Source organism: Mugil cephalus, chromosome 10, assembly GCF_022458985.1.
Source record: "Mugil cephalus isolate CIBA_MC_2020 chromosome 10, CIBA_Mcephalus_1.1, whole genome shotgun sequence".
NCBI lineage: Eukaryota > Metazoa > Chordata > Actinopteri > Mugiliformes > Mugilidae > Mugil > Mugil cephalus.
Window position 1 is genome coordinate 22515769 of NC_061779.1, and position 14357 is coordinate 22530125.

The 14357-nt window shown below is 42.1% G+C and overlaps 1 protein-coding gene across 16 annotated transcripts in view; it reads left to right on the forward strand.

Moving 5' to 3' along the window:
• The window catches only part of LOC125014947 (pleckstrin homology domain-containing family A member 7-like), a 141276-nt gene that overhangs the window by 35320 nt on the left and 91599 nt on the right, over nucleotides 1-14357 (forward strand). Inside the window, exon 1 of one of the 16 annotated variants that reach the window (XM_047596527.1) lies at nucleotides 1784-1884. The exons of the other annotated variants lie outside the window; for them this stretch is intronic. The gene's annotated coding sequence lies outside the window, so the exon portion shown is untranslated. Of the gene's footprint in view, nucleotides 1-1783; nucleotides 1885-14357 lie in introns of those variants that run through there. 16 annotated transcript variants of the gene reach the window in all.

The window sequence follows — 14357 nt, forward strand, 5'->3', positions numbered from 1 at the left end:
CTTAAGGCTGCAGCAGCTCCATCACCAGTTATTTATAAAATCCCTGCGTGGTCAAGCATGATAAGAACATATCGAAAAAATTGAATAAAATAATAACCGGGACGTATAGCATGGATGTGGTATAAAAACTTGGATATATTTCTTTGCCTTTTTCTGTCCATTCTGCACACATAGTTTATGTGACTTTGTGAGCGGTGGTCGGCACCAGGGGGGAGCAGAGGGATTTAGCTGATGAGTGAGTCATACCACAGACCAGTGGGCAGGTCAATGGCCTGTCAGATCACCCAGCTCATGGCAAAGAGAGAGACAGAGAGAGACAGAGAGAGATAGAGAGAGAGAGAGAGAGCGGGAGGGACAAAGTACATAGGAATCCAGGAAATAGCCCTGAGCTCCAAAACAAACTAACTGTTGCTATTCACTCCCACTCTGGTCTCTCATGGTCAAGTGCTCTGACTCACTCTCTGAATGTTCCACCTGTAGCCTAATCACCTCAAGGATTAAAGTTAAATCCGACATTTTCTGGTACTTTTGGTAACAAATCAGCATCCTCCTTGTTGTTTCTTTGGGATTTGGATCCTAGATCATTTAAATTTTAATGTTTTTTCTTTGGGGCAAGTTTCCTTGCTGGAAGATTTACCAGTGAGCAAAATAGTAATATTAACACAAAATAAGGAGGAGGATTTTAGTCTGTAGTAACGAGTTAAATTAGATCTCTGTGTTTCTTGAAGGAAGAAGTGATGAGCTGTGGAGTAGTGGTTAGAGGAGAGGAGATCAAATAGCATGCATGTATGAGTATACACTAACCTTTTAGTACACTCATAAAAAACAAATGTTTTGTTGCATAATGGCTGTGACTGTTCTAACATTCAGTGACGTCGGTACAGCATCAGAAAGGTGGTCATTCAAATGATGATTACTTTGGAGGATGCTGTTTGCCGTGTTATTAAGCTGATTAAACACTAAAGCATTTCTGTTATTTTAAATGGTGTTGTCAAAGTGATAAAAACACGACTCCACACAACACAGTACAGTTCAATAGTACTACAAACCACAGCCTCCAAAATGGAAACACAGTTGAATCAACAACATGGATTTAGTGTGGGACCGCCATATTAAAATGAATTCTTGTTTTCACTAGTGTTACCTAATGAACTGACAAGTAAGTATACACCAGTTGGGGATAGGAGAAGTAAATAACACTGACCATCTTGTAACAATTCAATGTTCTGCTCAGAAACTTTTGATCCTGGAATTCATGTGGATGTAACTTAGACACAAATTCACTAGATCCCAAACTGATCTGTGTGATGATCCACAGAGGCCCCTCCCCTCAACCCATAGCACCCATAGGCCCCCACTAACAGCACCAGACACCACAGGACGCCCTCAGAAGGACCATGTCCATTCTCTGATGAGACGCAGCTGTTTCAGAGGCGCAAGAGAGACCTACACAATATTAGGAAGGTGGTCATAACGTTTTGCCTGATCAGTGTATACACTCGACCCTCTTGGTGTATTTGTACATTTACATAAGCATTCGATATTACATTTGTCCCCTCAATACAATTATAGTGTCCTATTTACGAGCCGCTCTTTAAACCGCCCAGCGCCAGCGGTGTGATGAAGTTGTTTTTTTTTTTCAACCCAGTAAAAGCCAACGATCCCTCGCTGAGGCCGTTTCCAGTTAATGATTCTCCCACCTGTCCACAGGCACGTTATTGACACCGCCAAACTCCTCCCCCGCGCTCTCGCCTAATCCAATGTGTTGACATTCAAATGACAAGGTGCTCACTCACTGTTTGAGGAAGTCCTTAGGCAGACGTCGTTGTTTGGTCCACTAATCCGGCGTAAGCCAGCGGCGTCAGTGAACCATGGCAGCTTGAGGTGAGCGTGAAAGCTTAATGAAGACTTGCATGCGTTTGCTTTCGGGTATTGATTGCAGTTGTGTGTGCGTGCGTGTGTGTGTGTGCGTACTATGGTGCGGAGGGCTGGTAATTGATTCGTGCGTTGTGCTTTCCGAGTGGGTGCATCTACTGCGTTCGACCTGCTGACGGAAGGTGTTGGTGGGCTGGACGTGTTAAGTGCAAGGAATAGTGGAGAGTGATGTTATGTGAGAGACGAGTAAGTTGGTACACGTGTAAGTACGGATATATTTCCCAGAGAATACGGAGAGTGTTCGCTGGATCAAAAGTACAAGTTTGACAGGGTGTGATGCGTGACAAAGGTCATGACACTCTCACTCACGACTCTGCGCGCGCCAAGTCACCCAGACACGAGACGTACGCGCCTGTGTGCGCTTATCCCGCTTGCCAGGATTTACTTTATGTATGCTGTGCAGTGTGTGTGGGCATTTGTGCGTCTGCAGGGCTGTCAGCCTCAGAGATGTGAATGGATTTGCGCTGGTGGCTCAGCGGGGGAGTCAGCGGAGCAGATTGTCTAGAGAGTCTTTGCCACGCCACCAGCAACACACACACACACACACACACTGACTGCTTGTTCTTACACCTGAATGTGCATACACAATCTTTTCATGAAAAAAAAAATATCAACAACTCATCACTGGATTTAATTGAAGTTTAAATTAGGAGCCTTTCTCAGGCATCTCATGGCAGAGGGTGTTTGGTCGGCCTCTAATCTATAAAAGTGGAAGGAATAACGTGTCAGAAGGGAAACTGCAAGAATACAATCAGTGGTACTGTTCTAGTCATGTGTAGTTTAGCTCATGAAAAGAATTAGCTTAAAAGGAGTGCTGGCTGGCTTTTACTATTAGGCTCGATCTGAAGGCAAAGCAGCAGCACTAGATGTGAAGAGAGCCTAATAGGTAAAGAAGGGACAGTGTAATGGGATAAAAGCTTCTGAGGTGAGTGTGTGGCAAAAGGACCATCGTATAGACCAGCCCAGATCTAAAAAAAAAAAAAGAATTATTTGAATTTAATTAATTTATATTATCATAGGGATGCAGTTGCTGTTTATAATGGGCACCAAATATGATTGAAATGTCTGTTATTAATTAGAGAACAACTGGACACATGGCCTGAAGTGGTGCATATGTTGGCTCACTGCAGCCAGGCTCTCCAATGTGCCAACGTCACATTTCTAACATCCCACGCGTCCCTGCTTCCGGCTTCCATTATCTGTAAAGAAGATAAAGCAAATCTAAAAAACAACATAAATCAGATTAAAGGTGTAAAACAGTTGATATATCATCCAGGTACAGACACACTTGTGTTTGTGTTCTTCTCATAACACTAAAGCAGAGAACTGCACGAAGACAAGGCCACAGTACAGTAAGCATCTGACTGAGCGTCTCCTCCGAGGAATCTCCTGGAGGATCTGACATCCAGTCTCTTGGCCGTCCTCTTCCTCTGCGTCTTGACGCGCCGCTGCGGCTGGGTGTGTGATGCCGCTGACACTTTGACAAAATGAATCCCCTGCATGTCTCTCTCAGGGAGGGCACCAGTATGTCACCCAGTGTCAGGCTGTCACAGCGGCACACTCCGATGGGACGGCGCAGAAGAGAGAGAGGGAGAGCTGTCACCGCCTTGTAGTTTGTTTGTTTTTCTGTTTTTTAGTTTTTGACGCCGTGGTTTGTTTGTCGCAGGGATGACGTGTTAAAAGGACGGCGGGTTTACTGTTCACTCCAGCTGTTTCACAGAACAAAGGCAGAAACCACAGCAAAACAATGATCCTGATTTCAAATGTGACAATTGAGCTTCCAGCAGCACGTTGCATGGTCCGTCATGTTGTGCCCACATGACAGAAAGATTAGAGCAGGGTGGTGTAATCAAAAGAGTTAATTATTGTTTGTCTTTTATTGGTCCCGTATAAACAGGATCATATTATTTTTGGCAGTGAAATACTATCATCAGGACACCTTTCTTGACTATTTAAGTTGCCTACAAGCAAAAAATTTGTGAAAACATCCTAGTCTTTCATTTGTATTAATATAATTTAAGTGCATTTTTGTCAAAAAACAAAACAAACAAAAAAATGTTAAATACCTGAACGGTTGCGTTCAGTGTTTAAAAGGCTTTTAAATTATTGGTATTGGTGATTGTGATATCTTAAGCCTTGTGTCGTGTATAGCAGCAAATTGTATGCTTTCTGGTGAAGAACCATAATTTGACATATATTTTGAAAATATGATTTCAAAATTTTCAGTAGGTCAATAATACACTGTGGGTAAATTATACCCTTTCCACAGAAACTACGTCATTGAATGAAACACTTACTTCAGATTGCTGTCATTATAGCCCGTTTGTCTGAGCCGGGATACCATAAATTATTTACTATGGCCACGCAAAACACCGTGAAACGACCTATAAGGGAACACCGCTAAGTCAGGATTCAAGTTTCAGTATATTAAAAAATATTTAATTTCTCTGTGTTCAGAGATAAGTCAGTGTGCCTGCACCTTATCCTTCTCCTACGGCAAATTAACATTTGTAAATGAAACTTAATAAATGTGCTTCAGAGTGTAGTGATGGCCCGAGGAAAGTCAACTTTTACCAATGGTAAAACCCACCAGCTACTCTCACATGCTTAGATGAGACTCTGTGTCCAAATGTCATCCTTCTTATAATTCTTCACTGGTCCTTCCTGCCTGCCTGATTCATGAGGTGTTGAGAGAATATGAAAACAAAAACCACACACAAGATGCCGCAGCCAGGGGCTGTTTTTGGGCTGTCCGTTACTGGCATCCGTCCCTTTCGCATGAATGCGTATGTCCAAAAGGTTAAAGAAGGTTAAAGCTTCACTGTGACAAAGTAATCATCAGCAAATACTCTTTCATTAAACTCTGTCCGAGTCTTCTCTACGTGTTCTATGAGGAAGGATGGGTTGATGTAAACTACAATCAGCAGCCGTGAACACGAACAGCGTGAGTGTTGGGGTGAGATCCGATCGAACCTCATATCAGGACGTGGCTTCGTTAGAGTCAAATGGTACAGCAGCGCTGGACGGGCCGTAGCCCAGAGCACCTCTCAGAGGCTGTTCACTTCAAAGGCTTCCCGTCTGTTGGTTTTGGCCGAACCGGGGAGGAGCAGAGATACCGAGCGCTCGTTGGGGAAGCATGGGTGTCTGTGGGGCCTCGGCCCAGGAGGAAAGGAGAAAATGAGTCAGTGATTCCAATCTTGAGCAACATGATTCTATGAGCCGTTTGCCCTTTTATTGTTGGAAATGTGCAAGGCGTGGTGAACGGATCCTGCTTTAACGGTAGCCCGAATACTGGATGGACAGCATTCCTTGCCAGAGAGGCAGAAATTTTGATAAGCTCCTTGACACAAAGACATTTAAATGAATAGCAGACGGCGGTAATAAATGATGGGAAACTGAAGGTGCTCCAGCGTATTTTGTTTGTTCGATGCAGTGGCTGTTAAACGTCGTCTGAAGACAGATGAATTTTGCCCCAGGCAGTTTTTTGAACAAACTCTATCTTTATTCTAGGCTCGTGTCAACTTCTAGCAGTAGGAGGGATTTTTCAGTGCATATCTGGTCACAATGTTCATTCATTTAGAAATATTTTTTAAAGCTATATATTGATTCTAAAATGTAATATAGATTGGTATAGTGGTATTACTATACGCTGATTAAATTTGATCTAAATCCTTGCATGTACAGTACTGAGATCTCTGTGGAGACGTTCCTGCCCAAAAATCAGAAGCCCCACACAGTGAGTGGTGATCAGTCACATGGCCGTTATCTTTGGCCTGAGCTAACTCGCTGATAATGTGACACAGAAGCTGCATGTCTGGGAGGTAAGGTTGAAAGATGGCCACTTATTATCAGGTACCACCAAAAATGATTGAACAGATCTTTAATAAGGCTGTTAAAGGTGCCCAGTGCACGTAATCAGCAAATCCTATTTATCTTGTTTGTCTCATTTTTTATTACACATTACACAGAATAGTTTTTTTTTTTTTTTCCATTAAAATGCGTCATTGTGATGTAAACCACTAGTTAGACTTTAATGATCCACATGGGAAATGACTTGGTCACAATAGCTTCTTTAAAAACCACAAGTAAAAAGAAAGATTAAATAAAATAAATGTTTACATGTTGATTTTCTCTCGGGAAATTAAAATACTTTTTTCTTTTTTTCTTTCCTATTATTAACAGTCGATGGCCATTACTATAAATATAGATGGAGTCTGCAGAGTGTATAGAGTCTTCGGATTTCAAATATCACTTTTATTAGTCACGATGAAACAGCCACATACTTCCATTCCAGAGCTGGATGTGTAGGACTTTGAAACCCAGCCTGCTCCCCGTTCTCCATCTGTTTGTCACTGAAACCCTTTGAGCTTGCCAGTCTCTCAGGTCTCACATTACGCCCCAGCTGGCTCAGTCCGTGTGGGCAGCACAGCTCTAATCCCTGGCTAATCTGAGACAGCTTTGTGTATAATCAAAGAATCCACTGTACCGTACAAGCATGAAGAGGCAGGGCTGTGTATGAAAAGGAAAACTGGTTTCGCGCAATGTGGTCCCCATCAAAAACCAACGACAGGTTGATGGTGTCTCTAGTTTAAGATCTGTTAAATCAGTCATTCTGACTATAAGTGACTCTCACATTAGACTTCAGTTGCATTCAGTTCGAAAAACAAAGAAATCAACTTTGCATGTCATTTAAATTGCATGTAAAGGTTTGTATATTTTTGATGGAGTTAAATGCCCGTTAGATTAATTTTTCTTACAAAACAAGTACTTAAGAAAAGCACTTTTTATTGCGGGACTTTCGTGTGGCACAGTTAGTATGTTTGCCAAGCCAACAAGGCGTTAAGTGAAATCTGTTGTGGAGGAAAACAGTTAATTAGGACAAATGGGGCAACCCCAACACATTTCCACTGCATGTATTTCACTTCTCACATTGGCGACTCCAAACAAGCAGCATCTCTCTCTTTCTCTCGATACAGTCCCGGACTCGGCAAAGGAAGCGTAGGCTGGAGCAGAACTGTAGTGATTCTCCTCTGTGTCCGTGGGTGGACTACATTCCTCTTTCCACCTCCTAATGGGGCATAAAGTGCCACTGTATACCTGTGTATTCTCTATAGGTAGTAATAAAAGTAGCGCGTATCCCCCACATGTTATGCATTATTATTACTTGTGTTTATATATATATATATTTTAGGCCAAGCATTTGACTCCATATATAAAATATTACCCTTAGAACCTCATCAAATTTAAACTAAAACATCAAAGCAATGGACCAGCATTTAGGACAAAAAAAAAATCCATCAGATTTTCCAATAGATTGTTGATAATTTGGTCCGTTTACATGGTGTTGTCCCCCCGTACTCCCCAGGCTGCACAACAGCTGTACTTCGCATGGGCTAAAACAAGGCTGTGTCCATGAAGGGTCCACCTGCCCTGAGCTGCCGTTATCATTATTATCACTGCAAGCATCCCCCTCCACACTCTGTAATTTTTCTTGGAGGGGCTGGGATTTATTATCGTCTCTCAGTGCACATTTAACTTTATTCCGTGGGCAGTAACTTGGTCAGAGCTGCGGCTCCACACATTAACACACACAGCGGCGACGTGTGCGCAGACACCGAGGCTGCTCTCGCTGCTCAGAGGCCGAGGTGAAGCTCGGGAGACTGTGTCGGCGATTTGTTCTTGCTCACAGATATATACGGTTATACCACTTTTAATCACCTTGATTAACACGGCGCATTATTGAAATTAAACGTGGGAGCCTGTGGTTTTGATTTAGTCATATTAAATGTCACAGGGTCCAGCAATATCAGAGCAGGCAGCAATTTGGTATTGCTGCATGGCATTTAGAGGCATTTTCTCAACAAATCAATGAAATGCCCGTCAATAAGGCTCACATGGAAAACATTAGCGTGGGTGTGATCGTGTCTGTCTCTATGTGACAGGCTGTTTTTATCACCATCTTACTCATGGTTTCCTTCTACCACCATACTGTGTATTTACAGTGTGTCTCTTTGTGCCTTCTGCTATGTTGTGAACTTAGAAATGGTACTTCGGACACGTTACATCACTCGGCCACAACATTAAAACCGCTCAGATGAGATGAAGTGGACACAGCTGACAGTGTTGTTACGATGTCATGTTGTGCTGGGAAGCTTTGACCACCAAGACATGATTGAGGAACCGAGCGCACGCCTCCCACGACAGCAGCATTCTCAGACGGCAGGAGCTTCCCCCGCAGGACGGCGCTCCCTGCCGCAGAGCAAAAGAGCCCAAGGTGTTAACTCCCCAGATCCCATTCCAATCAAGCTTCTGCAGGATGTGCCCAAACAAGCTCGATCCAGAGACCCCCAGTTCACAACCCACATGACCCAGAGGACACGTTCTGGTTCCAGACATTACAGGGCACCGCCCAAGGTCTTGGGACATGAGTGGGGGGGTTTTAATGTTGTGGCTGATTGGGGCATTTACACCCACGCGATTGTAGTCACGTGATTTTCGTCGTGTTGCTGCTGTCTGATTTGCGTGAGTCCTTGGGTAACTTCAGGCTACTCCCTGACGTCATCCAAGGTAGGAATGTTTCCAAGCTCCAGTCCCTGTTTTTTTTTCTACAGGTACGTGTCTGCGTGATTTTTACCCGATGTATTAAATCAGACGATCATGATAACGTTCAACTGGAGTTTTATGGCAACATACTGTGCACAGCAATCATCCAATCATCATCCAATATTTATTCTTAATACCAGAGCTGGCTGAGCAGTCCTGGAATTTGCATGTTATTCTTATTTAGTGTAATGTTTACAACTAAATATAATGTAGTGGTCATTTGGTCAAAAACATTCATTGTCAACTCATCATTTTTATCCTCTCAAAAAGTGCCAGCTCTCCCATCACATCACATCAGTGATGTATGATAACTCCGTCTTTACTGGACAAGTCTCACGTCTCCCAGGAATGGGTGGACTGAATTTTAAGTTCCTAGCGATATTATTATTATTATTATTGTTATTATTATTATTATTATTATTAAGGAGCTAGTTGTTAAAGATTCCCAAATTCTTCACAAACGGTAGAGCCATTTTATTCCACTTGAGTAGTATAACATTTACCATGTGTTGTTGTACTTCACTATATTTTGATGAGACGTAATTCTTAATTATAATGAATTTATAGTTAATTCTTAACTGTAAGTTAATAATGCAGTTCACTGGATTATCGTAGTATTGTAGTGTAACATGTGGAGCTCCATTCAGTTACTGCCTGAGGCTAACTCATGCTGTAATTCTTGAAATGAGAAAAGGAACCCAGCTAGAGAGAGATGTGAAAGAGAAATGAAATGGACCCGAACTGGGGCCATTTCAGTTGCATAAGTCAGCATTTTAGTTCTCAAGGCCATCGCCGATTAAGTGCGTTTTTAAATAACTGAGTATTGAACTGTTTTTTTTTTTTTTTTTTATGCTCCATCTTACCACTGTGCACGTACAGAGTTAACTGGTGATCTTTTAAAAAAAAAAAAAAATGCTGTACTTGCATTTCTTTGGTCTGTTAATTCGTTACATGAATACTTGTTTTATTAGCCCGTCCCTGCAAGTTTTGACCCAGCATCTATTGACACTTTTTCTCTCTCACACACACACGTGTGCACACACGCACGCACGTTCTTCCACACGTACAAAATCCCTTCCTCCGTCTTAGACAGGCCTGTCAGGACGCCGTGAAGTGTTTTGAATGTGAATGCGGTCCAGACTTTTCATCCATTAGCATGCCAGGCTGTCAGTCTCCGTGCTGACTCCCTGGCTGTCCGGCTAAAAGCTGCTCTCCTGTTGTCCACAACACACTTTCACGAGAGGTGTTTTCTTGCAGTAAACACTCTAATCTCCCTTCGCAAAATCCCTCTGCTATTTGGCAATATTTATTGCACTGGACAGGAGTGGGGGGCTTATTTAAAGCCAAAGATGGCCTCATCTCAGCGTTACCATAGTAACAAAGTGTCTCCTGGGGGCTGGGTGGGTGGGGCTGGTTGTGTCTGCCTTGTGGCATCACCAGTAGCAACAGAGGTGGACGCCGCTCCGTCTGCTGCTGCTGATTGGCTGCGAAGGACATTACTATTACAGCACTAGTCGTCTTCCACCCCACCCTCCCAAAGTACAGCCACAATCAAGATAAAATGGCTCATCAGGGCTGAAGAATCACAATCTTGCTACTTGATGGAGCTGCAATTAACTGTCAGGGCTATTTTATAGCCCGTGTCTCTGTCTCAGGAGGCAGCGGTTGCGACATGAGATGAGCTGGGAGGATCTGTTAAGCTTATGAAGATAAAAAGATGAAACCAACAGCGGTTTTATCCAAATACATTTTAGATTCAGACAGATAATTTGTAAAAGCATGTTAGCGAAACATGTTCAGAGCTATAGAAATAAGATGCCAACGAGAAAAAAAAAAAGGGTTTGGAGAGAGGGTATAAGTGGTAAAAGCCATGTTTTTGATGGAGAGGTGAACGGCCGTATGAGAAAGCAAGAAAGGTCATGAGCCGGAGCCTGTGAAGTTGTGCATAGCTTAGCCTGCCAAGCGAGCAGGCCGGCTATAAATAGTCCTGTGCGTGTACTGTAGAGGGGACGGAGGTTGATTTTCATGAAATCAATGAAAATATCATCACCTCATAGCGGAGGACAACAACAGTGACTCATGTGGCATAACGGTTTTAATTAGTGCGATTCTCGAGGATACTTGTCCTTGTTTTTAGACTTCTGGAGTAAAGCTGAAAACGTTTGCAGTGTCTTTTCTATTTCTATAATTTGAGTTAAATGCGGGATGTGGCGCAAAAGTCAATTTTGTTAGTGGACTGTATGGATAACTAAAAAAGTGTGTTTGTGCCGGATACATAGTTGTGCTATTTTGACAGTGAAATAATACATATATAATAACATGAGATAAAAATATCAAATAATGAAATATAAGTTCAAAATGAAGCCTAAGTCATTGGCACCATCCACATTTTGCATGTCAACACATGATGATGATTATTTGAATATGTCACAATAAGACATAACATGACTAAAACATACATGCTGTTTTTTTGTTTAACTTTTTAAAGTATGACTAAGACACACTAGACAAGCTGTACTATGATAGTATTACAATTTAAACTATGTTTGACTTCTTAAAAAGTTATTGGTCAAACAATGTACTTTTGAACGGATTATTCTATTGTTCAATCAGTGTTTTAAGCATCCGAATTCAAGTTTCTTTGTTTTTGCATCTCTGCCCTCTGTAGAGCTTCCAATCTGTGGAAATATAACCAAAGAAAAAGACGTCCCCACCCCTAACTTGATTTACAACACTGAATTCATTTAGTGGAGGAACATGACCAATATGGATGCACATTGTCAGGGTTGCTGCCCACATCGATACCAGTTTTGTTCATGCTTTCAAAAACTTAGATTAGATTAGAAACTATTTATTGTCCCAATGAGGGCAATTTGGTTCGCAACAGCAGTCAACAACCAAGTTCTTACCGTAAAACTTGTTTGAGTAACTTCTTGTTTGAGTAACTTCTTGTTTTGCTGCCTCCATGTTTCTGTTCCTCCAAGGACCCAGAGAAAGAGTGTGTCCGTTCAACCTGGGGAGACACGAAACTGATCAATTATCCAGCCAGCTCAATCCGTCAATTAAGACATTTTTATTCAGATTTTTTATTGTGATCAAAATATCAATGATATCTTGCACCTCTTGAAACTTTTATTCACATTGACTGAAAACCCCTTTTTGTGTTTTTCAACATCTCTTATTCATAGGTGTAATTTAAACCTTCCTCTCTAAGGCACTCTCTTCTGCTAAACTGTATAAAAAAATCATAAACATAAATGTTTCATTTTATTTCAGAGTTCTCTGTGTTTCTCCTATTACAAATTTTATATCATCCATATTGAATTATTGATTTCTTTACTGTTTAAAGTGTCAAAGGTAATGACACTGCCTCTACTCAGACTACCGGGCTCTCTGGGTGGGATGTTCTCCGGTTGTCAGATGCAGGCTGTCGATTCTCCAGTTGCATTATTTGTTGTCATATTTGCGTTGAGTTGCTCCACCAGTCCCGCTCTGTTTATTTGTAGACCTCATATTTGTAGGCAGGCTCCCATGTCCACGTGCTGTCAGGCTAGACAGGAAAAAAAGATGGCGGAGGCTGATACTGAAGCCCAACTGCTGTTAGATGTTGAGAAGTATGAACGGCACGTTGGCCGACAGATTCTGTCTCGATCAGATTGAACAAAGGAATGTGATGCTACTCTACTCTTGGCCGAACAGCCAGTCAGAGAAACCTCAGATCATATAGACTATTCGGATGTTGTTAGATTTCCAACCAGGTGCGTAACACAGACCAACACTAGTGACACTCAGTAATGGTCTGACACCAACAAACAGCTGGCCGTCGGCCTGGTGCGTCACACTCCTTCTCCTTCTTTGAGGATGTTCACATCCAAACCAAGAGAAATATGTAGGAATTACAACCATTTTTATTGACAGATTTCTATTTTCAGGGGCTCATGTAAATTATTTAAATACGATTCAGGCTTCTGCGTCAATCTGACAGAGCTGTGATTGGTCCACTTGGTTGTAGTGTATTTCTACTTCAGTATTTCCAACTGCTTCTCCATCTCTGCAGTTTTTTTTAATTGATTGTTTTGGGTCAATAAAAATGGATTTGCATTGAAGGAAGGTTAACAGAGGAGTTTTTGCTCAACTTTGGCGAAATGTCTGCAAAAGTTTCAGTTGCCATTGTTGAACGTGAAGCAGGAAGAAGAAACAAAAATTAAAAGACCCAGCACTGACTAGTGTCTTTACAAAGTGAGTCAGACTAACGAGGTACAAGTACACACAGGCGTCAGCCACATGCATAGATTACGTCTATTTTCAACAGTACTCTACATGAGTCTTTAGTTGAAAATCCTTTGTGGGATTGCCTGAAATCTCAAACTCAGACATATACAGGAATGTGTTTCTTTCTTTGTGATGCTTCGCCAGGTCTTTACTGCATCAGATGCTGATTTTTGTGTCAGAGAGTTCATAGAAAACATATTCGTGTCCTGACAATGACTATGTGATCAAAACGAACATTGTGTTTAAAGCAGTTTTAGTTGAATTAAACTGAACTACAAGCCTTAAACAGTCCTACAAACAACAGAACACCAACTCACTGCAGCAGAGCTGTTCTGTAGGAGTCCAAAAGGAAAAGAAAGAGAATTTGCCAACTGGGTTCAACAAAGTGTCGTATTGTATTATTAACCCTGCATGCTCTGGTGTGGGCAGTTTCTCTGGTGTTCTGAGGCTGGGATCGACTGCTTGTGTTGCGGATGCCGCAGCAGTCACACATTTTCCCTCGATTTTCCCTCTTGATGTTGACCGGCGCCCACGTAGCCCAGTCACAGATGAAAAGCATCCAGTGGATGAGATGCCTTGTTACTATTCTGGCTGTGTTAACTTGACTAGTATTGGAGGAGAAGAATGTAGAACGCACATTAACAGTCCTCATCTGCTGACCGATGGCTCCGTCTCTAAAAGCTGAGAGCACGACTGACTCATATGGAAGTAGTTCATTTGTAATTATAAAATCCAGAAAAAAAATCTTTTGCAACGTACTTTGTGACCTCTACCTAACCTGCCCAAATCCTCCCTCTCTCAAGCAGCTTTGCACCGTGCTCACAATGGGTCGTATTTGCTGCGAAGGCACAAACTGTTGTGTGAAGCCTAATTTTTAGTCAGCGCAGACACTTCTGTAATGAGCCTGAATATTGTTCACTCTCCTACATGCTCTCCCCAATCAGGGGCCTGCGTTCCTCTGCCATTCCAGTTTATGCTAATGCCAAATATTTTCATTATCTCTGCAATAAGACGTTTAATTGGCACTCTGTGCCAGAGCCCGATGAAGAGTGACTATAATTAGAAGTCAGTCAGGCACTGAGGCAGGGGGCCAAAATGTCACAGCTGATTTGAATGTGGACAAGTGTCGAACAAGCAGGGATCTGATTTGTGTAGAGCTATCAGGAAATGGTCCTGCAAGTGGCCTGGAAAATTACAATGGGCTCATTCTCAAAGTGTAATGAATGCTGAAGATTGCAGCTCTCGTGACCGCGTACACTGCGAGTGTATTGACAGCAGATGTGATTACGTAAAATCTCGCCGCATCATTCTGATCTTGGTAGATGTTGAATCGCTGATATTTTTGAATTAGCGTTTTAAACCTGAAGTTATGACACATTTTTACCAGCCTCCTCCCCATGGGTGGAGGAGCATTATTTCAGAAAGTTTGCGTAGGTTTGTAGGGGCGGGACCCATCGCTGTGCTAGTCCCAGATTCTCACACTTTTGAGTGTCAAAATTTAATTGTAAAAATTAAGTGTAAAATTAAGTGTAAAAATTAAAATTTTC